Source organism: Ixodes scapularis, unplaced genomic scaffold (genome assembly GCF_016920785.2).
Source record: "Ixodes scapularis isolate PalLabHiFi unplaced genomic scaffold, ASM1692078v2 PGA_scaffold4__175_contigs__length_147842914, whole genome shotgun sequence".
Classification (NCBI taxonomy): domain Eukaryota; kingdom Metazoa; phylum Arthropoda; class Arachnida; order Ixodida; family Ixodidae; genus Ixodes; species Ixodes scapularis.
The window spans coordinates 34,319,871-34,345,912 of NW_024609879.1; the positions used below are offsets into that span (position 1 = coordinate 34,319,871).

The 26,042-nt window shown below is 43.8% G+C and overlaps 1 pseudogene; it reads right to left on the reverse strand.

Moving 5' to 3' along the window:
• Nucleotides 1–11,282: 11,282 nt before the first annotated feature.
• Nucleotides 11,283–26,042, reverse strand: part of LOC115313845 — a 91,862-nt pseudogene continuing 77,102 nt past the window's right edge.

Genomic DNA, 26,042 nt, shown 5'->3' on the forward strand with positions numbered 1-26,042 from the left:
ACGCGTTTTCGTGAGAAACAAACACAACGGTCTTCTTCATGGAGAACTTAAATCCTTTATTCTCAGCCCACCATGTGACATTTTAATAGTCAGTTGAACGCGGCGTTCGCAGATTGAAAGATTACATGAGGAAACAGCGACCTGGAGGTCATCTACATAGAGCAAATATTGAACTGATGGTGGTATGACACGCGATAGAATTGATGTTGATATTAAACAGAGTAAAACATAGGATACCGCCCTGTGGAACACCATTTTCCTGTACAAACCATCGTGAGTGTACAGACCCCAGCCTTACTCGGGAGGTGCGTCTATCTAAATAGCTCTCAATGGCATGGAACGTACGGCCCTGGATACCCAATGTCAATTAAGTTCCTCAAACTTCCATACCCGCCAGGCAGTATCGTGCGCTTTTTCGAGACCGAAAAACACAGAGGCAGGGCTGTATATTGACAAAACCCTCTCGGACATTTGTCTCCAATTGAACCAATTGATCCTGTTTCGAGCAGGACGAGCGGAAACCGCACTGGTATTTATCCAGGATGCAATGTTTTTCCAAGTGCTATATCAGCCATCTATTTATCGTTTTTTCGAAGGTTTTACAAAGACAGATTGTCAATGCTGTAACTAGTAGCAGCATCTGAGTTCTTTTCTGGTTTAAATGGAGGGATAATTGTAGCCCTTCTCTATGCTGATGGAAAACGTCCCTTCTCCCATATTATGTTGAAAAGGTATAAAACCAGATTGAGTGTAGATGGGCGGAGATGATTCAACATGAAGTAGTGGATACCGTCAGAACCAGCTGCCGAGGGTATGACACTTTGAAGGACCATCTTTAGTTCAATAAGGGTGAAAGATCTATTATATGGCTCCCGTGCACCGCCAGGTGCCTTTATGGTCCTGGCTTCTTTCTCCTGTCTTAGCCGAAGAAATGAAAGTGAATAGTGCCTAGAACTTTAAACTAACTCGAAATGTTCCTCGAGAATGACGGCTAGTTCATGTAGACTTTCTGGACAGGTTCCGTTGCAGGATAACAGGGTAATGGTGAAAGCAAGATAGGATCCATTGATTTTGTTAATTCGGTCCCAGACCTCTTTCGGGGTTGCGTGGCCATTTATTGATGTCGCATACCCTTGGAAACTTGTTCTTTTCGACTGCCGGCCAATCTACCGTGCACGGGCCTTCATTTGTTTAAAGTGAAAACGATTGCTTGATGTCGGATACAGTCGAAATATAATCTATGCCTTGCTTTTTTTTTGTGATTCTGTGCATTCTTTATTAGACCAAGCATTGCGACGCGTGGGAGGTGTCTCAAGGTCATGAGAATTTCCATTATGGCTGCCTAAAGGATACAATTCATTCAATATTCGTTCACTTCATCAATTGAAAGCTTGTCAAGAGATGTGCATGCGAGTAGTGAGAATTGGCTGAATTCTGACCAGTTTGCCTTCTCAAATTTCCAGCGGCGAGTTCGTGTGGGGAGGGTAACACCTGGGTTATTTCGTCTTAAAAGAATTCGCATGTGGTCACTGCCTAAAGGAATATCTGTAACCTGCCATGAAAACAGTGAAAATAAAATAGGTTCACTTATAGAGACGTCAATTGATGTAAATGAGTTTGGGAGTGCACTTAAGTATGAAGGCTTCTTTTCGTTAAACAGACACAATTTTGCTGACAAAATAAACCATTCGACGATTGCTCCACGAGTATCGCGTCTAGTACTGCCCCATAAATAGTTGTGTACAGTAAAATTGCCAAGAATAATGAATGGATGGGGGAATTGAGTAATGAGTAACTCAAGGTGTTAGCACCTTACATGAAAGTTTGGAGGAATGTAAACTGAACAAAGGGTTATAAGGCGGTCTCAGAATGCGAAAAGCCACTGCTTCCAAGGCGGTGTGCAGGGGAACCTCAACATATGCAGCAGATTTTTGCACTACTATGGCCACGAAGCCGCAACAGTGAGAAGAGTGATCTCTATCCTTGCGGAAAAAATAAAAGTGCCTAAAGACACTTGAATGACTCTCTTTCAGGTGCGTTTCTCTGAGACACACTGCCAGTGGACGATATTCCTCCAAAAAGGAGCAAACATGTCATAGTTGAACCGGAGACCTCGGCAATTCCGTTGAATAAGACTCATTGTCGGTGACATGTTTGAAACTCGGGACCCTGAGTTCGTAGCCCTAGCGTAGGAGCAGCTAAAGCTTTAATGCACCGCTCACAAGACACGGCTCTAAGGAAAATCTAAAGACGAATTTAATAAAAAACGAAAGAAAACATCAATGGGTGAGGATGTCAGAAAGAGGGCAGTTCCGACCAAACCTTTGAGGGAAAACAAATAAAAGTAGTGCCCCAGGTGAGGGACTTGCCAATAGGCCTCTGGCTGATCCTTGTGGATCTGCCCCCTCTGACCTCCAAGGGGGTCGAGACTTCGGGCTAACACCACTGGCGAGGTAGTCGCCGTTATTCCTCTGTCTCAACTGATCCCTAAGAGTGAGTGAGGTAATGCAGGTGAGCGACAACGAACATTGATTCTGTGAGGTGAATGAAATGTTAATGAGCATTTTTGGGAGGGTTGAAACAGCATCCACGAATAAGCACTTGCTATGTACCAGCCTCAGGACCAGTCGCTTCAGTCTTTTTCTTTGGGGTCTTAACGGTTGACCAGATTTCACCACCCTTAGGGCCAGGTGGAGGCTCCGACGGAGAGCTGGAGACATCCATTGCATCAACCTCGCGGTGCGAGGAAGATGAAGGGCGCCCCGCCCCTCAAGGCACTGTCATCACAGTTTTCTCACGAGGACGTGCGGGCAGACGGCGCGGGGCCGTCATTTTTGAGGATGCGGTTTGAGTTGGATCCCTCTATTATTGAGGGATTCCAGGTGAGACTTTGGGTACTTGGGGCTTGCGAAAAGCCACACACAGCCAGAGGTGGGAGTGCGTGCGCCCATGGTACGGGATCCATTGTGACGCCACTCACCAAACACCTACTAACGCAGGTGTCCCCTGCGAAGGTCTAGGTCCTGGGTGAGGTGACTTACTCGGGTGTCGGTGGTGTCTTCGTTGGTTCTTCGTGGGATTGGTGCCGGACTTGCACTGCAGCCTACCCCTCGGAGGGGTAGGCTGCAGGGGCATGCGTTACCCCGCACCTCCACAAAAATGTCACGAATGAGGAGCGATAGCAGGCGAATTACTGAGCAACTTGAACGTTTAATGAGGCGAACTTGTGCCAAAACAAGTGAATAGATGATAACATGAGAGCGTCGCGGGCGTCGAAGTCGGCGTAACAGCTGGATCGAACGCTGGGGAGAAACTGACTGCGGCTTGCCACGCAGAGCCTTATATGTACACGCGTGGGCTTCTGGAACAATAGCCGCAGAAGGTTCGACGTGCAGAACATTCGGACCTCGAACAGTCAACAAGGTTCTCGAGTTCACCGGAAATCTAAAGTGAAAGAATAAATTAATGACACGCAGCTCCCAGGAATCGAACTTTGGGCTTCCACACGAAAGTCAAGCGCGGTAACCACTCGGCCACGCACGCGCTCACTCGACGATGCGCGTGGCAAAAAGGATACCGCATCCAGTGAGACTGAAGTGGCAGAACCCATAAACATCGACTTCAAGCAGACCGGGAAGCGAAAACAGGACCAGACACAACACAAGACCTCACCCGATGACACGGCTAATGAAGAACCACCGTGGCAAGCAGAGGAACCCAAGAAAAGCCGTGTCGTGAATCGTGACCAAGACCCAAGTCCTCCGGGATGGCCTCAAACATAAAGACTCGTAATATGTGGCATTCACCGAACTTTTTCTGGAATATAGGCAGCTTAAAAAGGTATTCTCGGGTGAGTTTTAAAGCATTCTCCTTTTAATACAACATCACGCTTGAACCTATCGCGCCTATTCAATGCCAGCTTAAATGTCAGGGGGTTAAATATTTAAAAAAAACAATAAGAACTCCAACGACTTCTCAGTGACGAAAATATAGACATTCTAGCCCTTCAGCAAACTAAAATTGACGGTAGTGAACAGATTCAGTATGCCTTATAACCTTTTTTAATAGGTATGAAATATATGTCAGACAAGCCACTGGTGTGTCGGCAATGTGTTTTTTTTTTTGTTTCTCAGGAAGACGATTGACCTGACCGATTTAAAAACCCCGACAGATGACGAAGGCAGACTTGTTATTTGTAATTTCAGGGCTAACAGTCAACTGTGGCGTGTGCTGGGCATTTAAGGTCCTAACGCAATTACGAGAGAGAAGCTTTTCTTCGTCAATTAGAATATAGCTTAAAGTATGATAGGTATAATGTGTTACTAGGATACTTCAACCGCGCGTGTAATCCAGAAGATAGTTCATCAGCAATTACAAGTAACGACAGAAGCGCTCAATTTTTGAAATCCATGCTAGATGAAAGTGGGCTGGAGCGCGTCGCGGAGATGCAAGGTTTCCGATGCGATTTGCGATTTACTCACTTTAAGCTATCATCATACGCTTGTTTAGACAGGATTTATGTTTCCACGGAAGTTAGCACATGCACCAGGAGATACTCTGTCAAACCGATCTTTTTCACCGATCACTGCCTCGTAACTGTGATTGTCAGCCAAAGAGAAAAGGCGACACGAAAGTTCAACTGGAAACTATGGAAATTTAATGTAACGCTGCTAAAAGACGAAGTTTTTACAGATGGTGCTAAAAACCTTTTAAGGAAAGTGACTAAGGATTGCAGTATAAGTTATAAAGATAAATGGAAGTTTCTTAAACAGGAAGTTTAAGTAATAGCCATAAAAACGTCGTCTATTTTTAACTACAATGCAGTAAAGCATGAAAAAAATAATTCAGCAGCGCTGGCTAGAACTCTTTAAGGTCTAGAGTGATAAGCCAGGGAGACGGCTACAAAGATAAAAGAAGTGAAAGCCAAACTTCAAGCTTTTCAAGATAAACATTATTGTGGAGCGGAAATGCAGGCAAGAGCCGAGAAGTTTCTCCTCGGGGAACAGCCCACGAAACGTGCGCTGGCTGATGAACGAAAGTTTGCGCTGGCAAAAATTAATTTCTGCAGTGGAACGAAGCGGGGCTGTCATAAATGGAAGGGGTAGCATTGAAAGGGCGTTTGTGACGTGCCATGGCCAACTGTTCGGAGTCAAAGATATGCCTAAGGATATGACAGCCATCAAAGAACTACTCCGGATAACACCAGAGCTCTCGCAAGGTGTTAAAGAGTGGATGGAAGAACCCATCACGTTGACGGAAATAGAAAGAGCCATCGAAGGCCTTGCCACCCACAAAACGCCTGGTCTTGATGGTCCTGCGCAGAAATCTATCAGCCCTTCCACGCCCTAATTTTTCCTTTTTATTACGAAGTTATACGTGAAGCTTACGAGCTCAAGGCACTACCACCATCGTTCTTACAATCGCATACAAAACTGATACCTAAATCTAATGACATTGTTCAAAGGCAGGGGGTGTTGGGGTACCAACCTATAGCATTAACTAACGTCGATTATAAAATATTTGCGAGAATTTTATCACGACGAATCTAGTATATAGTCTGCGATTCGGTAGGTGACCACCAGACGTGTGGAACCAAGGAGACGGTAATTCAGTTTAATAATCATGTAGCACGAACCGTTTTTGAAAGCGAAGAGTCAATAGCTGTAAAAGTGCCGCCCGTAACGCGTTATGGGCGGCACTAAAACGTTGCTTATTTTTTATTTAGAACACATAGCCCGGATGATAATAAAACGTCGTTCGATGACTTCACCACGAAAGTTTTGTCAATGACCATGCCACAAGGAATGGTTGTAATTACAATCACCAAGAATTAAAAAGGGCTTGGGCAGCAGACCGACGAGTCCTTGAAGTTTTTGAAAATGTAGGGGATTATTAGGTGGCAACTAGAGTGACACAAGAGTAATGACCCTACTGAAAAAAACCATTTGAAATTCAAACGGGTGGCAAACTGGTCGCCCGTTTGAATCAAACCTGCCGATCCGTTTGGATCAAACGTGATTATGGGATACGGGTTCCCGTTTGAAAACGGTACCCGTTCGAAACGGTACCCGTTTGATACAGGTGCCCGTTTGATACGGGTGCCGTATGGTACGAGTACCCGTTCGACATGGCACGTGACCACACGTTTGAACGCGCCCTTCGAAATGGCAAATTATGCCCTAGCCCTAAATGGGTATCGTCTGGGAGGTTGGTTATCTTAAACATATTTAAGACGTCCCGAAACTCATAAACGTATTTATATCATGGAGAAAACGCGTAGAACAAATGCACTCGCGTAGGTGCTTGTAAGTGGACAGGAAAACCGACACAAAAGATTGTTTTCAATTCTCCTCGAAGTTTATTACCTCTTCTGTAGAAGTACAAACGTGCAAGCGATCTGTGAACACTATACAGGTAGACGTTCGGGGAAATTATTCTCCTGGCTGCCGCGCGAATAGGCGCTGCATAATTCTTTAGATAATTTAGAAGAGTACGCGTAGAAGAACGGTCAATCGTTGCCAACACGTAGGTTGCAGTGCACTTACCATAACAATAGCAGACTTGAAAGAGGTAATCCGTGATATTTGTCGACACGGTCAAAGCAGGACAACCATACAAACACAAACGAGAGGGAACGGCTCCTTGGAAGTTTCAACACGATGCGGCGCACAAGCTGTCAGTTGCCGAACCCAACCAAACCGCGAGAATTTGCGACTTCTTTGAAGAATCGCTCGTTGCCGACATACACGTGGGTCTTTTCGAACACTGATAGCTTTGGTGCACATCCAATACGTTGTCGAGAGGCGTCCCAATAAGACCGCAGGGTTAGGCGACAGATTGAAGCAGGTAGGACGAGCGAACTTCGAGCAGCAACTGACAACAAGCAGACAAAGAAAAAAGCGGCTGCAAGGCGCGCCCTTCCGGATCTCGATGCTTATCAGCGTGTAGCTCGCGCGCTGCTGTGGGTCACGTGACAGGGGTGACAAGAGAGGAGGGAGGGGGCGAGGTCAAGGCGCTGGGACCACCGGGACAGCCCCTCTCCCTCTCCCCAGGCATTCCAGGGAGATGCGTTTTTGTAGTCCCGAAGAACAAACGCGCGCGCGCGCGCTCGCGCTCGAACTTTGGAAATGGCGGCGGGGCTGCCAGAAGCTCGGCTTGCGCCCGAGCGAAGAAAGAACTCAGCGCAAGCTCGTAGTTTGAGTGCTGCAACGGCGGGCGTGCTCTCGCAATGCTCGATGTTCTTGCAGCCGCGTGTACGCGTGCTACCTTCGCTGCGTCTTGAATTAAAGTGAAACGGAGTCTAGACGTACATTCTTTCACGCGGTCGCGTCTTCTGCGAGAGATATTCGAGCTGAATAAGTAAATTGAGGCAACAAAAATGGACAAAGTATTAAAGGTCTGTCAAAAATACCGGCTCACCAACGTCGCGCGTTTACGTAAAACAAAAAAAAAAGTGTTAGTTTTAATTGCAGTATAATTGAAAATCAGCGCAATTGAAATATAAATATAATTACTTGCATTACGCGGACGATCTGAAATCGATGAACCGGCGCTCCCAGCCTTCCGGAAAACATTGGCTGCCACGGCTGAAACGCTAGGCGTGCCCACGCCGCCGATCTGTACGTTCAATATCAAACGGGCTCCGGAGAGCCGTTTGATTAAACCGGTGCAGTTTGCAACATGGTCGCCGGTTTGAGCAAACGTGCGACAACTTTGCCCAAACGAGTCGCCCATTTGCCCAGACGAGCGACCCGTTTGCCAAATCGGTGACCGTTATGGCTCATACGGGGGACCCCTTTGAGCCATACGGGCGACCCCTTTGACAAACTGGTGACCAGTATGGTTAAATGGTTACCGGTATGGACCCGTTTATTTTCATATGGGCGCCAAATGGGTTTTTTCAGTAGGGGAGGCGGTCAAGAAGAATTCGAACTGCAACTGCCTCAAGTGAAGTCTTTAGAGGGACTGGAGCGCAGGCAACTCCACTCTGTACTACCACTGCCACACCACCCGAAGGGTTCGATAAAATGCGGTCCTTTCGGAAACCCTGATGACAATGTAGCACTTTTGCGTGGGTGTCACTCCTATAAGCACAAGGCCACATTACTGAGCTCATCAAAGAAAAATGTATGTCATTAATGTTTTTAAAAAGGCCGCGACAATCTAACTGCATGATGCTAAAATTGTGGACCTTTGCAAAGTTCATAAGAAATAAAAATAACTGTCAAGAGTAAGCAAATTTTCTACGTCTTAAAATCTATCTTTAAACGCGCAGCAGTGTCATTCGGCCTTCCCGTGGTGCCACTGGAGACCGGAAAGAGAGACTCGGAACATGAGTGGGGTCTGTCCTCGTGGGACCTTGACCCACTCTCGTCCATTGCCTGAGCTAGAGCCACAAAGGCTTTTCTACTTGGAGGCCCGTGAACTTGACGGCTACCCCGGTTCCAGAGGTCCACCACAGGAAGCAGGACTACGTCCCCGACCTCGCGGTAGCTGGGATAGACAAGCAGTGAGTGCAGGACCCTGTGCAAGGAGCGCAGACACCTGCTCTTGGGTGGATTCTGGCGGACCAGCATGCACCCTGTCATCTCGGGACGGAGCAGTGCGCACCGTTCCAGAGGTACCTTTCGTCTGCGACGAGGTGGCCTTCGTCTGCTCGGTTGATGCATCCGAGCCTTCTGTAAGACACCTCCTGAACCTTGCGAAACCACCTCAACAAAAGAGCCCCTCTGGAAACTCAACAGGCGACGCTTCGCTTCAAGATAGGAAATGTTTTCTTTCACTTTCAGGGTCAGAATTTTCTTTTCTCCTTTGAAGTGTTCACGTGACCTAGAATATGCGGGGTGCTGGCCTTTACAATTGACACATTTCATGTTTTCACAACAGTCGTGGGCGATGTGCTCACAAATACCGCACCTGGCACGTGTCTCACGGCCACGGCAGGACCACGATCGATGCCCAAAGCGCTGACAGCGAAAACAACGAACACAATTAGTATGTAAGGGTGGAACCTACAATTCAAGAAGCCCGCCTTCACGGAAGGAGGTAGGCTGTTAAGCTCAAAGGTAAGGATCAGGTTTCGCGTAGGAAGTTCTTTCTCATCTCTGCGGATGGTGATGCGCTTTTCAGCAACAACACCCTGGCTGCATGCACCTTCAACAATCTCTTCCTCCTGACTCTCCATCAGGTCGTCCTCAGATATAACCCCGCGAATGGTGTTGAGCGTACAGTGTGCAGAGACGCTCACTTTTGCGTCAAGGATATGACTGAGGCACAGAAACGCTGCTGCCTGATTTTTATCAAATACTTCCATCAAAAGGTCCCCAGAAAAAGTCTTTTTTTTTTCATTAAACCTTTCCCCTAAAAGTCTCTTAAGTCCTTAGCCACAAGAAAAGGGGAAAGTTTCGACATCGGGTTCGTCTCAACTTCGGAATGTACAAAGAAAAACTTAGTAACATAGTCGGTGTTATTCTTGTCCAAAGGTGGGAGATATGCGTCGGTGCGGACCCTTTTGAGGGGGCTGATCAGAAGATTTAATTTTGGAACCCATATTAATTGGGAGGTTTTCGGAACCTGTGGGTGCTGCTCACCACGGAGCCGAACGAGGGATAGTTAACGGACCTTAGCAGAAAGGGTTTTGTGGAACCGTTACTCTACTAGCACAGCCCAATAGTAAAACTTGTCTAATATAGATCAAGATTTAGATTACGATTTAAATATTGGCTTAAATCATCGTGATTTTATTCTCCTCGCGTCAAGGTGAAAAAAGTATGATTTCTTATTTAAAAGAAAATCGTATTTATTTGATTTCAAATAAATTCATTCCGTTTAAATCACTGAAGGTCAAAATAATGGTTCTTAAAATGTATGCATTCTTAAACACAAAAAATTAATTGACTGATCTGTTAAATCACTAATAATAATGCGGATGAAATAATTACCCTAAATTTAAAGTAATTTTATAAACAACTCTATTTATATATTAGAAGGAAACCATCTTAATATTTTTTTAAGTTAGTGATAAAGCTCAATCTTTTTTTTTCTTTCCCGTTTCTGACTTGCTTGTAAAGGACAATACTCTTTTTATTTTGTTGTTTCTTTCTTTAGCGTTCTCCTTTTCCTTACGTAACTAACTAACTGGAAGGGAGAAATAAGGTTCACCGCCCTGATTGCTCAGAAGAGCAGTACTCGATGCCAGCGTTCAGACTGATGTAAATATTGTTCCTTTGATGATTACTTCATTTAAGTATAAAGACATGAAAATAAAAAGAAAGAATCAAATGGTGAATAAGTGATAAATGAAAATATAACTTTAAGAATATTTTTGCGCGAAATATTTGACTTAAATATCAAAGTGGTTGAATTTAAATTATGATTTAAATAATGATTAAATCGTCTTGATTTTTACTTTCCACCCTGGTTCATACATTTGTTTCTTTTTATAACAAGCATATGGAACAATCTACCGAATGAGATTTTGTCCATCACCTCTACAAAAGCGTTTTTCAATAATTTATGCTGTTTCATGTTTACGTTTTTTTCCCCTTTTACATAGTATTATAACTGAAACTTGTGCATGCTCATGTCAAAGTATTCTATATTTGTATTCTCTGAAATGTATAAAAGTCTCCTCTTTGCAGTATTACATATTACGCGCTGCATGGCAACCTAAAAAAAAATATACCAAAGCATAGGCAGTACTTGACCTTACTTAATATTTTAGAAGTGGCGCCACAAACGAGCTTAGAGAATTCCAAGACGGCGGAGTTTTATCAAAGTGAACATAATATTCTCGGATCTGACATTCCCTCAATAGTATCCACGTTAGATGAGGTACTATAATTAAAATGGCGCGGTAGAATGTTAAGCACACGTATCGCTCACCTGAGCATGTTCGTGCTTGTTTCTAACTCCTATGGCCTGGGACGCCACATTTTAAAGGAATGCAGGATGAGAATTTGAAATACTCTGCATATCTTTGTGAGCACATAGGGCAACCCAATCAAATTGTTCAAGATAAGACATACCAGGCAATACTTTATTGATGAATTATATCTTTCTAACAATAAACACAAATCCTCTTGCCTTTTCAATGTTTACTGCCACATACTAGGGGTTGTGAGCATGCTCTTCGTAAATATTTTTGTTTTATTACTAAGGAATACGCAAAGTAGCGACGTTCCAAGATTTTTGAGCACCTCATGCTGTTTACACGACACAGGACGTGACACCAGTAGAGCTCCTCCTAAAAAGCCAGTTCTAATTTGAGCTGTAATCATCATCATCCTAAGGAGTATTGTCTGTAGTGGTCGTTGTCGTCGTTGTGGTCGTTTCTGGTGTATGCACGGTCGGTAGCTGAGGCAGAGCAGTGCTGTAATTCCCACACTTGTCTCTGAAACATATCTAAAAAAAAAGACTTCGAATTAGAAAATCAGCACGAGCTTTGTTTTCGAAAGCAGCACAATGAACCCCATAAAAAAGTAATAGAATGCAAAAATAAAAGTGTGAGTGTATAATATATCAATTCTATGCTTAAAAGGGTCCGAAATGTCGCGCAAAACTTCTTGGCCACGGGAACAATTTTCGTTTAATTTGACAATTTGGCCGTTTTAACATTTCACATTGTAGCATCATACTATTTTGCAGAGTGGAGTATGTTTGCGTTAGACTAAGCCTCTAGCCGAACGTTTGAATGTTAGGCTAAAAAAACATGCGCACTCTCTCAAATCCGCGCCATCGGGACATATCGCCGTGCATATAAGGGACAGTGGATGTTTCCTGTTGTGTGCAAACCCCGGGATCGTGAGTCTGTTTCATCAGAGAACACGTGAATTATTCGAAGCTGAGGTCATCGTGTTCCGGCAGTGACCTTGTCTTCGAAGAATCTACAGTACCTGCATTGTTTTTACTAAACTTATTTTTTCTATCCATGGTTTCATGTCTTGTGAGTTTTCTGTATTAGATTTTTTTTTATCATGTTTTATTAGTCACTCTACAGGACAAACGTAATAACTGAATCGAGCTACATTTGCAAAAATATTCCTTTAAAACCTTATTTTTGTCCTCGTATATTTCTTTTAATTATTAAAACGCAAGTTGAGAGTAGAGCTTATGTCCAGATTTCTACTTGCCGTTTGCCTTTCACGCTTAGAACATTTGGGGAAAAAACTTTTGTTTTTAAATTTGTTTAATTTCTGTCAAATATCAACTTGACTCAGTAAGTACTTGTACCCAAGAAAGGAAGTAAGAAAAGAAGAAGACCAAGAGGTGAACTTGGCTAATTCACTCGGTTGGCTACCCTGTGTAGGGGGAGAGGAATTGGGAGAATAAAGGGGAGTTTGAAAAAAGAGGAGAAAATGAAATGGATAAAAGTTACACGAGTCGCGAACACATACACACGGCACTATTCATGAAAATTGAGGTTCATCGTCTATAAACAGGTGCCAGGCCTGTTTCCTTAAAACAAGAGGTTTTGTGGCCTTTGCTTCTTTATGTGGCTCGCTCAGATACCAAGCTGCTTTGGCACAGATAAGGACAGGCTATCGAGGTATGCCAATGTGCTTTTGAATTTGGTGCTTTCTACATCGCAGACACAACAAACGCAAATGCTGTGCTGAATTGTTTTAATTAGACCACAACTGGGACACTGGCGTTGTGGCTTGATCTATGCGGGGGAAGGAACTTTTGTGTATACGCTCGACCGAGTGTTAGTAAAAAAATGACAGTCTATCCGCATTGGCATGTCACGGTGCATTTTGTGGACAACCTATGGATTCAAAGCGCTTGGCCCAGGTTGCCCCTCCAAAAATCGTGAGTGGTCATCTGTACCGCGAAGGGGCCAAGGGCAACTGGCCACGCCAGCGGCGCTCCCCGCTCGTGCAGGGCCGTCCCAGCGTGTGCGCGGGGGCTGTTGGGATGGCGGCGCGGGCGATAATGGTCATTCAATGTTTACGTGTTGTTGAACCGGTGGACTGTTTCTTCCCTGAGACGGGTAGCAACAAGTGAAAGCCCACACTGGCGCCCAAACGTGAAATGCCGCCTGCTCGTCTGAGAGGATGGCCGCGAACTGGGTTTGTTCTTACTTTTTACATAGTAACTTTTACGTTCCTAAGTGTGCCTACATTTGCTGGGCTTTTTCTCCGAATACGCCCAAGCATGTCTCCTTCGACCCGCGGAAACCTTCACTACTATAAGATATCGTATACAGAGGACGCCGTCAAAAAACGTGAGTTATGACGACGACTTGACACTCGGCGCACTCGCGAATAAGGCCGCCAGCGCCAAAGAAAAAAAAACAGGCGCGAACCTACAGTCTCAGTCCCCGCAGGCGCATCATCAGAGGGTGGTTCAACAGAACTAAGAATGGCCATGGCCAGGCGTCTTCAGTTAAAACGAGAGGGGATGACGCGCTCAAGCCCTGCACCCGCTGGAACACCGTCTCCCAGGAACTACCTACGGCTCTCTCATAGCGTTCCAGTTTTTTCGGGGTACGCTAGTGGAAAATCAGTCGCGATGTCCGTCTCGGAACTGCGGTACTGCCATGCTGCATCGGGAATTGACGACAAAACCATGGTCACTCGCCTTTTGTCGGTCGCATTCACGTATAGCGCAGCGCTCTGGAGAAGGAGTAAAGGAAGTTTCTCGAGTATGGCGGATTTTGTTTCGCGATTCAAAGCGGAGTTCCTGCCACCGAATTACAATCTCCGGATCTAAGGTGAGCTCCGTGCTCGTACGAAACTCCCGCAGGAGTTGCGCATAGAGTTTGTGACTGCCCTCGAAGGGCGTATGACCTTGCTGACGCGGCGGCCCCAGATGCACAAAAAGTATCACGGGAGGTCCGTCAGAGCACCCAATGCTTTCACCCACATCTAAGGGGGGCGTAATTTTCGGGATAGTGACGAGATGACCCGGTCCGCGTCGACGATTCAGGCCGACATCCTTGCTGAACTCGGGTACCGGCCTCCTCCAACAAGAAATACCGCCCTTGAACCACCGTTTGCTTGACATGAAGACCACGACGAGTACGAAAGGCATAGTGAGTATTACAGATCGACCGACCGTACAGCTCCCCGAGCCATTGATCCTCGCGCGCACGAATCTCGAAAACGCTTGGGGAACAAGCGCGCAGGTGCAGAATATCCTAGCCGAGAAGCGTTCTGACAACCCGCAGCAAGTTCGCGGGCGAAATGCGGAAACTGGGAACAGATCACAGCCCCCTTCCTACAGGACCCGTGGATATGGTTGTAACCAGGCCTGGCTCCACTGTTCCCGGTGCGGCCTTCAAGGAGTAACCACATTAAGAGAGATGACTCAGTGGGTAAATCATCTGTCTGTCTTTAAGGCATCGGCGCTTGGGCTTTCGCCTTCAAGTCGTCTTTGGGATAATATAAGAGACCCTGTGACATTTTTATGAAAAGTCAAGCAATTTTCAGAAATTTTCAATGCGGAAATGGCGGCCGGCGGAGCGCCATAATACATGAAGCTCTGTGGCGCCAGCTACCGAAAGCGGATGAAACTGGAACTCATTTTTCAATTTAAATTTTTTTTAAAAGTCGCAATTTTTGAATAAGATAACGCTTCATGCTGCAGCTTAGGCATCTGGTTCAAACCACTGGCGCTACATTTTGACGACGAATGAAGGTTAGATAATAAGCAGTTTATTTTTGAAGTAAAAAAAAAAATTGTTTTGGGACATGTACATCTTACACCATGACAAAGGTGTAGTCCTGGGCAATGACAATAAGAAAAAGTTACACTGTTGAGAGTCGTCTTTGCAATCATGAGGTAATGGGTTCGATTTCCCTAAGGGTACGTTCGAACGACCCTTTTTTCTTAAATCATTCACTCATCACTTTCGTGCACATGCGCATTCGCTTCAAATTCCAAATCCAGTTTCTTTTCTTTCTTTTTTTGTTTGAGGGAGTGGTGCGTGTCGCAGGAAGGCTATTGCATGCAATGGAAACGCTTAGAACCGATTTTCTTTTTAGAGCACAGCTCTTAGGGGTTCGTTTCCGGCTTGAGCGGCGTCGTTGTTGGAGTCGCCGTCGGCGTAACCGCGCGTTGCATTGTGGGGAAGTTTATATAATGACGTCACGTGTGACGTCACGAGGGCTACCCTCGTGAGGGTCACGAGGGTTACCCTCAAGAAGGTCTCGAGGGTTAAGAGGGCTCCCGTCACGAGGGTTACCCTCACGAAGGCTACGAGTTACCCTCCCTTGGGTTACGAAGGTTACCCTCACGAGGGCTACGAGAGTTACCCGCCCAAGGGTTACTCTCACGGGGGTCACGAGGGTTATGAGGGTTACTCTCACGAGGGCCACGAGGGTTACACTCATGAGGGCCACGAGGGTTACCCTCACAAGGGTCACGAGGGTCACCCTCTCGAGGTTCACGGGGGTTACGAGGGTCAGTCTCACGAGGTTCACAAGGTTAGCCTCACGTGGGTTACGAGGGCTACCCTCAAGAGGGTCACGAGAATCGCCCTCACAAGTGTCACGAGGGTTACGCTCACAAGGGTCGCGAGGGTTACCCTCAAAAGGGTTATGAGTGTTACCCTCACGAGGTTCACGAGGGTTGCCCTCACGAGGATTACCCTCATGACGTCACACGTAACGTCTCGTGTGACGTCATTATAGGAAGCACGTGACGTATGACATTACGCGTGACGTTGCGTGGCGCTACACGCATTAGACATTGCCAATATTCCCGCTAAATTCCGCTAAATCTGTCGGAAAAAAATTCCTGCTGAATTTAGGGGAACAATTTTCTTACTAAATGTAGCAGGGAAGGAACAGGGGCATACTTTTCCCTCCGTACCATCCTCTCCTCCTCTTCGAGAGTTGCGCTCTAAATCGGCGTTACAGGAAATTGTAAACGTCTTTGATATTTTGCTGAATACTTTCAATGTAATAGAACTGTAGCCACACATCTCAACACAGGTTTGTATGTCATACCGGAAATCACAAGGACAATTAAAAAAAGAAGTACGCCTTAACCAATATTCATCCTTAGATTTATTAAAAAAATACCGCGGAAGTACAAAACGATAAACCCAGAGGTGAAATGGAATGAGGAACACACGCCTTCCGCTTGCAGAATCCAATGACGTCCGCCGATGAGTGCACACTCAAGAGATACATAGTCAAGAGTTCCATATCTACAATATTCTTAGGCCGTAATGGTGAGCATTTGAAAAAAGCAATTGAGTATTATTTTTTAACGATACTTCTGTAACGAGGCAACATGGTGTTCTTATATCTATCCAAGTCTGGGATACTACGCTGCCACATTTTTATTTAATTTTGAAGAACAGTTTCGCCTTCGCTAGCAACAATTGTATTCCTGAACTAAATCTTGAACTTGGATTGAAGGGTTGTTCATTTTGTTTTCCAAAATGACCAACTGATACTTAAGAAAAGAAAACTGGTCTACATCTTTAAGCAAAATACGACTTCTTGCTGGCTCCTTCTGTGTATCTCCAGTTCCTCTCCGTTCATAGAACCAGACTTGGACTACAAAATTTTGGCCAGTTACGCATGCATGTCGGTTTAAGAAAATAATGATACACAAGTCTATTCGTGAGTAGAGGTCGAAATTCTAGAGGCCCACCAAAGTTTGGGTAAGATAATTGGGTTGTGTGTGTGTTTATACAGCCTAGAACTTTGTCTGCCTCACAGGGGCGACGAGTCTCCCAGCTGTAGATGAGAAATTTAGCCAGTGCAGTACAACCGCTAGCCTGGGGTCTTTAACGTGCATCACGCAGTAGTGATTCACGACCGCACGCCGGTACGATGCTCATCCAGATCGAAACGGGCAGGGGTGGGGCTCGAACCCAGGATCCCTGGGTTCTGCAGCGCGAGCTTTCGCTCCACGTGCTCCGAGCTGGTGTGCGCTAGACCACTCGGGTAAGACCGATGCTCTTGACCGCGAGCCGCAGTTTTTAGTGCATGTACTTTGTGACTAGGATGCGCGACTATCACAAACAGGCCGACCACGCGTTCAAAAGAGTAGTCATAAAAAATTATGGAATAACGCGGAAAAGAAAATGTTTTACTCATAACGAGGTAAGCTGTATTTTATTAATACTAGTTATAACTCTTGGCAATTACTGATCGTCAACGATATAAAAGGCCCACTCCACTTACCCTTCCATTGCCACAAGGCATTCCATCTACATGGCGTTGTTTGAAGTAATGTATGGAATTGTTGACTCTCGCATAACACAGGAATTTGCAATCTTCGTCGAATATCTTGGTCTGTCGAGCAAACAATTCGATCATTTAATGAAACTTTGTGTCAATTCAGAGCAATATTATGTCTTGCTTCGTTTGGAGTAAGATCTAGACCCCCAAAAAACACATTGTTCATTAGAAAAATGTCGCGCTTTCTGCAAAAAATGCAAGCTTGATCACTCTTACAAAGATTGGGGAGCCCAAAATGTGTGATAGGCCTTCCACTTATGGGCGTTCGTGGCTTTGTAGGAGCCACAGCCACTGTGGTAGAAGAGAAGGGCGTCCGAACAGTACCGCCTTCCTAAGATTCGCTGCCCTCTCTGACAACACGTTGTGAGATGGCGCAGCATAACCGGAAAGGCCGAGAAGCGCGCGACCGCGCCTTTGAGAGCCGCGCCAATGCGTTTGCTTTTGCTTGTTAGCTTCCTTTGACCCTGGATAGCTCAAATATTAACAAAGAAAAAAACCTGAATTGCTCAGTCGGTAAAGCATTTGGCTCACAATCTCAATAATGTGAGTTCCAGTCGTGCGAGGACTGAAGTCTTTTGATATGGTTTCCTAAGGACTTAATGCTTTTTGGAGCACGGTTTTCATTACGCCCGGCCGTTACAGCCGGGCGTTCATCCAAATGCTGGAGATATCCATGAAAATCGGCTGATAGAGCGCATTCCGTGTTATTAATGTAGGTGGTAGATGGGGCAGCAAAGGAAATGGCCTGTTCGTTTGATTGTTTCTTTACATCGGACACAAAAGTTTTTGGGTAAAGGACAAAAGGCAGATACATTTTGAGGAAGCCCAGTCACTGTAAGGCACTGCTCAACAGGCAATAAAAATAAAACTGTTAAAGAGCGCAAAAAAAAAGCATTGGCAAAAACAAGAACACATTTGTCGACATCTTGTTATATCAACATAGAAAATTACTCGGAACATATTGTACAGTGAATATGTTGATTGGAAGCGCTCAAATGAACTATTAAAGGTAACTTTTCTATTGCTGTGCAAAATGTATGCGGGGACAGATCAAGGCGTGAACTTAGGCCAGTCAATGCGGAATCAAAATAATTAACACAACACAAAAGAGACACAGCACAAGTGAAAACCACATACACACACAGCGCTGACACTCGTACCAAATGATTCTTTATTAATCATAATATTATGAAAGTCAGCAGTAGCTATGACTACCGTATACTATGTTTTTCTTTTCAACATAAAGTGCATTGCCTATCATGCCCATTGGAAAATGTGAGTACGTAATTATGATGGCGAAAGTGGCATGGACGCATATCGTAACATATCGTATTATTGAAAAACTGATAAGGAGTGGTGTGACGTAAGTATAGTGGATTTATGATGTATCCTGATGGATGAGATGACATAAGCATGGTGATTCTATGATGGCCACAACATGCTTACTCCCCCACCGATTATCACTTTTTCCATGACACGATGTGTTACCACGTGCTAGTAGGCTTTAGCCATCATCATAAGTTAGCTAGATTTTCCAATACGGATATTTTAGATTTGACTAAATGAGGATCAATAATCGGTATCCAACGCACAAATTATAAATCGCACGCCATTTCTGCACAAATTCTGCATGGCAATTATTTTTTTATAACTTGCCGACATTGCTTAATTACGTTGTCATCGACCACATAATCATTCGTTTTTTTAACTAAAACAGTGTACGCTTATTTCGTTTAGGTGAAGTTGTCCTTGTTTTATTTAATATTGTATTGCGCTTTTCATGTGCCGGGACACTGAACTTAGTTTAGCTTTTTTATTGGAAGCTTCTTGCTGAGGATCCTCGGCGGAAATTTGTTCTTATTATGCATGAAGTTCGAACTTCATTTGGCACTCGTGTTCTTTCATAACAAGCTACATCTGCATTAAAAAAAAAAAAATAAGTAACATGAAACGGGACAGGACATCACTCCCTCAAAACATTTATTAAAACACCGTCAAAGAAATTTGTCAGGCCGGTTAAGAAAGGCCGCCAACATCGGAAATAGTAACTGATTTCGTACTAACACAAAGATAACGATATTAATGAAGAAAGAAAAATACGCCAGGAGTTCGTCTAAGGCTCTTATTTAGATGCTTGTCCTATACTTGAATATTAATTACCTGGAAAAGGTGGCAACACTTAATGCAGCCCATAACTTAGTGTCCCGATAGAGCACTCCATAAAGGCATCCCTACCGAAAAATCCGGTATAACTTTTCACTATCCGGATTATGGAACCGGAAATTCGTTACTGGAAACCCGAAATCCAGATTGCAGATCAAGGAATAATTTCTGAAAACCTAAATTCCAGATAGATTCCAGATAGATTCCAGATAAATGTGCGGTTCCATATTCCGGATAGCGAAAAGTTATACCGGATTTTTCGGTAGGGATAGGGCTCAGAAGCCCTGCCTGTCTGGCCTTCCCAAATTTTGTCACAGAAAAGAGGATTTTGTAAACTAACAACTTCGCAAGCCACATATTTGCAACTATATGTTACCTCGCCTAAAAACCGGTTCCGTCCTACGTTTTAATTTGAATTGCATAAGAGATTTAGTTTTCAAAGTGCTGAAGAGACAACCGCTACACTGAATCTGGAAGCAGCTTTAACGCTGCCGGAAATAATTTGCAGGTACCTAATCACAACTGGACGCGAGGTAGGCTAAGACATTCCTTGAGAAGTGAGTCAAGAGGAGCTCTTATTATTTTTTAAATTGTTCCCTCCAACACTTAATACAATATACTTTGAAAAGACTACCGACTGCAGTCTCTAGACTTTACTATGAAATTGTTCGAGCTCTTGTCGGTACAGGGCTTTGCTACAGAAGCTTTGAGACGTCATTCATCAATACCTTTCTTCACAAGCTTGGACTGTGTGGAATCATTACTAACGAAATACATTGTAGTTTTGTTTTATGACTAGGATTTATAAAATAACGTCCTGCGCTCTCTATGTCTTATAACCTCCTTGTATTATCATATCGCGGTTCCATCTTCTTGGACAATGGACCATCACGGCCTCTGGGAGTCATTTTGGTGCCGAAGGTTGTAGTGGCGCGCAATGTGTCGGCGAATGTAAGACAAACAAGCTATTTTGGAGGGCAGATTTTTTTCTTTTTAAACAGTATTGTGTATGCGAATGGTTCAAATGGGGTGGATGCCACGGCGAGCTTGGGGGGGGGGGGGGGGGGGGGGGGGACCGCCGCAGCTTGTACGTTCGCAGTCGGGATAAAATGCGAACTTAGGCGTCTTAGTTGCAATGTTTTGCTGTATTGGTTGAACTTTGTCACAGTGCCTGCACGTAAAGGGAATGCTCTGTGCAATATTTGTTTTATTTTCGTTTCACCTCACATTCAGGTTTTTTTTTTTTCTGCATAAAACAGTTATTTATTACACTTACGCCGTCTCGGTCTATTTCCTGTCTCCTCTCAGGAATTCCGCCACTATGGCGTGGACATATCGCCCGAGAGATGTACCGATATATCTTAAAAACCACAGGGACGCCCAAGCTCGATGAGGTCTATTTTTCAAGCTAAACACGAAGATGCATATTAAAATATTGTGGTTTAAAACAGGTCATACAAATTAATTATTGCATTTATGAACTATGACTTTTTCTAAAAAACAATATTTTCTACGAAAACGCCAAAATCGCGTTTTTTAAAACATTAAATTCAGCTATTGAACTTTCTAAACTTCTAGCATTTAAGCTACGATATTACAGGAAATAATGCGCACAACTAAATGACTTGAATATATTTATAGTGCTTCTGTTGGACTCCTTGTATGCGCATAATAGTTTTAAATATATCTTGGCAGGTCGAGATATCCATTTCAAACCCGAGACGGGTTTGAAAGGAGTTATTCACCAGCTTGACTGTGTTTTTACCCTCACTTCGCAAAACTCAACCGGTCAATGTTCATATGAAATCGACCTAGAAGGTTAGTTCGACGAATTCTATAAACAAAGAAAACTCCTAAAATTTAATTAAATTAAAACAATTTAACGGTGTCCACGTAGATCTAGACAAAAAACAAAAACAAAAAAACATAGAGACAAAGCCATTGAAGAAGAGTGTGTCAAACATGCTGCCTTCGGCAACCGGGAAAAAGGCTAATTTCAACCGCGGTCATTTCTTGCTCAGTGAATGAAGAACAAATAAGTATTTCCATTAGTGGCAATCCTTTTCCTTTTTCTAAATATTGACTTCCCTGGAACATATACTTGTTAACTCAAAACTAGAAGTTCGGGTGTCTCTTCCCTCTTAATTTGAGATGAAATAACTCATGTATAGATTGCAAGGCCTCTCCGAATACTAAAATAATTGATTTGTTGCATCTTACAGAGAAGCCCTTTATTCCAGGAGCGTGCGGATGTAGCTTCCTGCATAAAGCTGTCATGTTCAGTCCCACGCCCGGAAGTTGGCCAGGTGCTTGGAAGGCTTTCTTGGACTTCACTTCGTAACATTCTTTCTTCTGACGCCTGAAAATATTCGAACGTTTATGAGCATCAATGCTAAAAATGAGCGTACACAAACCACATCATGCTTATGGGTGGTCTTAGGATTCGTAATAAAATTATTTTATTCTTATTAAAAAAGTCGAAAACAAAATATGCCGCGTATTTTGAAATCAGCTGCGTTTCTATTTTCCAGTATTTCTGAACCAGGGAGACACGCAACACGTACTGTTTCTCCCAAACGTTTCCGGGAAAGGAAGGTTCATTTAATCATACTCTGTTGCCACTCGTGCGTGTTCGCACAATTGTTTATTATAAAAAAATAGTGCGCGTGCAGGCGAGCTAGTGAAAATTGATCCCAATGAAAAACCTGAGACTGTACTGCCCCGAAAATGAAGTAACTTTCGAGTCAAAGGAAAATACAACATAGGAGGAGGGCTCGACATGTACATAGGCGTCTATGACGACCCGTCGCCGAATGCAACTATGTGATCGCTTGATAAGGACATGTGATTGTCTACTCAATCTCGTTGCGCGTACGTACAAGTTGTGAGATCTTCCGGTCCCGTCGTCCAGCCAGTGAGGCTGAACGACGAGCATCAGGCTGCAAATCGAGAGGGCCTCGATTCGGTTTGCATGGTAATATGAATGCATTTTTATTTTTAATTGATTTCTTATCAGTACACTTAAAATGCTTATGTTAGTGATTTCTGTTGTGATGGCAACCGTGTTGTAGTTTTTTATAACTTTATCGCAGCATTTGTGCCTTCTAATGAAAACAAGCCCAATAACATATTCCTATTTAATATGATACCCTGTGGTGCTACGTATACATTGGTTGTGAAATGAACTCGTTTTTTTATTTTCTCTGCTAATCTAATGAAGGATATCTGGCGCGCCAAAATAGATGCCTGAAGAACAATTTTGACCAACTGGGGTTTTTGTAACGCGTTGTTGGTATACTAAAGTCGCGTGCAACCGAAATATCAGTTACATGGCTCCTTTTTCCGGAGTAAGCCTCTATCAGATTACGGGCACCTCGGCCCGGAATTAAATTAGCTACCTGTAGTACCGAAGACTGGCGCTTTGTTTCGGAGCCATCGAGGTGGCAAAGCATTTGAAATAGCTTCTAGGTATATATATATTTGTTAAATGCATTTATATTAACCGTCCCGATTATTGTTTTCATGTTAAGCCAATTCCCAGCCTCGTTCGCGTATAAACGCAATGTAAAACTTCACCCTTGTGCGTACAACGATTGCAACGTTTTACTGTCTAGCATTTATTGATGTGGTATGCCCAAAAACAACTGCTTCGTGGGGATTACTTTGACCTCCCTTCCCCGGTGGCTGTGATAACGGGCGCGGGTCGGAACGCTCGAGCTCCTTCGCTGTGAGCTCCGACTGGTTCGTGAAGCGAAGGGCCTCCCTCTCACTCTTTTCCGGATGCGAATGGCTGCTGACCGGGGAGGTGGTTTTGTCTCTTCTTTTCCCGGTTTCGGGAGGGGGACTCGTCCAACGACATCAAAAGGGGAAGTGTTTCGGTGACCTCCCCGATACTTTCTTGATCTTTTGCTTTCTGGAACACCGCGCCGGGCAGGTGAGGACCTTGTCGTACCTTGCCGGCGCGGGGGGAATTTCGCATGGAGATATAGCTCAGTGCATTTAAGAGTGGCCATTAAACGCTCTCGGACTCTGCCCTCACCTGTGTCCCTTCTTCCGCAATTGAGGACGAGATATCAGCCCGTGGCGCCCCAACGAGCTAACTTTAGAACTACGCGGACGGGGACAACAAATAAGAATCACTGAGACGTCGGGTGACCTAACCGAACGCCGAGTCTGCGCTCGGTTGGAGTTGGCGTTCTCCGAGGGGAGTGGGGGGGGGGGGGGGGCCGGGGGGGGGGGGGGGGGGGGAGGGGGCTCTTTTGTTACCCCTCCGGCCTGCATGAACAATGCATGGGGAATAGGCCCAGCACAAAAGCCCAAGTGGGTCAAGCTCGCATTTCTGACAACTTTTTTCGGGATAGATCTGGCACTAAGAATCAACCTCACTTTGTTTATTGTTATTATTTTTACGTTAACCTGTGGGCATGTTCACATACCTTTTTTTTGGTAAACACTGAGGTGTGGAGACAACAAACGGGTCAGAGCACCTCTTATAGTTCGACCTCTTCGCCAATATTCAAGAGTCAGGCAAGTAAATTGATCATTGGCATCGACGGAAAAATTTATCGAAACGACCCGCGGCATCGGGACATGTGTCCACATTTGCTAGTTTGTGGTTATATTTTTATCATTCTTGGCGACTGTACTTAATTTTATTTTAATTATTTACTTGTTTCTATATATTCACCGAAACGTGAGGGGGCCTTCACTAACCAACGTATGTTGGCAATTCACCCAAGCGTATTTTTATGCACCCTAGTAGAGATGAAAATATTCCCTATTTGAATTTAAACAAAAGTTTAATTTGTGTTTTTAATTTTACTTTGATTTTCAATGTAATTAGTATTGCGAAGAAACATGAGTACTGAAGCAGCGTGATTCCTCTAAAGCACGTTCCTACATTTGTTCTTAGAGTTACTTCTATACGAGATGCCTATTTTTTTTTTTAACATTTAATATCATGTCAAATATATTTGGGATACGTAAAGGCAAGAAAGCTTAATTAACTCGCTACCAATTGTTAAAAATAAGATTGCATTTTTCGTGCTCTCTTGCTCTAACTGAACTGTGCCCATAAGTGGGCGGGAGATTCTTTTCACCACTTAAGCTCTGTCTGTAATTAGAGCGCTGTAGAATGAGAAGTTAGCACTTAAGTGATATCTCTGTCATAGCGTCGTAAAGTCACTCGTGTCTTTCAAAAACGCAAGTATTATAATCTGCTTCCCCTTTACGTGGAATATTATTTACCTCAACAGTACGTTTCATTGCGGTTAAGTCATATTCATGAACTGATAACTACAGCCTGTAAAAATAATGTTTTATATGATTCGTGTTTACCAGGGTTATCGGAAGAGTGGAATCCCCGTCCTGCATCAACGACATATACGGAAACCACAGACACTTAAGAACGCTGTACCAACACTATGATTGCTTTCTGTACTAACTGCCCACTGATTGTAAACTTTCTACGTTGATTGTAGCCAATACAGTTTATTTACGGAGCCGATCGAAACTAATTGCATTTTCTATATACCAGAAACGTACTCTTTCCAATATGCTATTTAGTATATCTAAATTCTATATAGCTACTGAGAAAATGACAACTAAATCCGGTGCTAAAACATTAAACGCAATTTTCCGACTCTGAGTGGCATGAAGTCACTGGTAGCGTGAACTCGCTGTATAGAAACAGGGTATGTTGAGAATAATTGTTCCTACTGCTGAGCAGGTGATGAAGTGAGCTTCCACAGCAATGCTTACGCAATATAAATTAATTTTAATCAGGCGGAAACTATTTTTCCTATATAGCTAGGGTACCAATTCATGCCGTTTATTTCACACGTTCAATGTTGCGGAAAGAGACTCAGTTTTCAGTTTGAAAAAAAAAGGTGAGAATCAAGATGAAAAGGATTCATTGCAAATACTTCGCAAAAAAAATGTTCTGGCCTACCTTTACAGTTACTAGCAGCCAAACCTATTGGTTTGTTAAACACATTTTATGTCCTATTAAAATAAGAAAACAAACGGTGGACCTGTAGAGATGTCAGCATTAACTATAATAATTTGCAAAAATAGAAGGCGAAATACTGGACTTAGGTGTCCTTTGTCTTTGCATTTAACACTGCCTTTCCTTTAACGATAATTAATATAAAAGCGAGTCAAGATTTTTTTCTAATAACTACTTTTTCTCAGCTTCGCGCTTCCAAAGCCCTCTATAGGCTGCTTTCAGACAAGTTCGGCCGACCATGCCCGGTTATCACTTTGAATTTTGGCAAAATGAAAAAAAAAAAATATATATATATATATTTGGTCGATTCAATGCGGAGAAAAACAAAAACTAATTTTGTCTTGCGAAAAAATTAGATTTCATCTCGGAAAAAAATTTTAAGCGCACTCAGACCGAAGCGGTTTTTGTGGATTTGGCGAATTTGCCATTTTGGGCACCTCCCCCAAAACAACTCCTGCGGCTACGGGTCTCGAAATATTTAATAATAAAATACGCTTAGAGGAAATTTACTTAAAATAATTACCGTGGAGTAATGGCGCTGTTAATTAGCAAAAAATAATCGCAAACACGGCACAATGCGCAATAATGCGGATGTTTTGTTTTTTCGCATCTATACATGGTAGGATTTTCAAACGCTGCCAGCGTGTTGCCATATGCTACTCTAAGAGTGC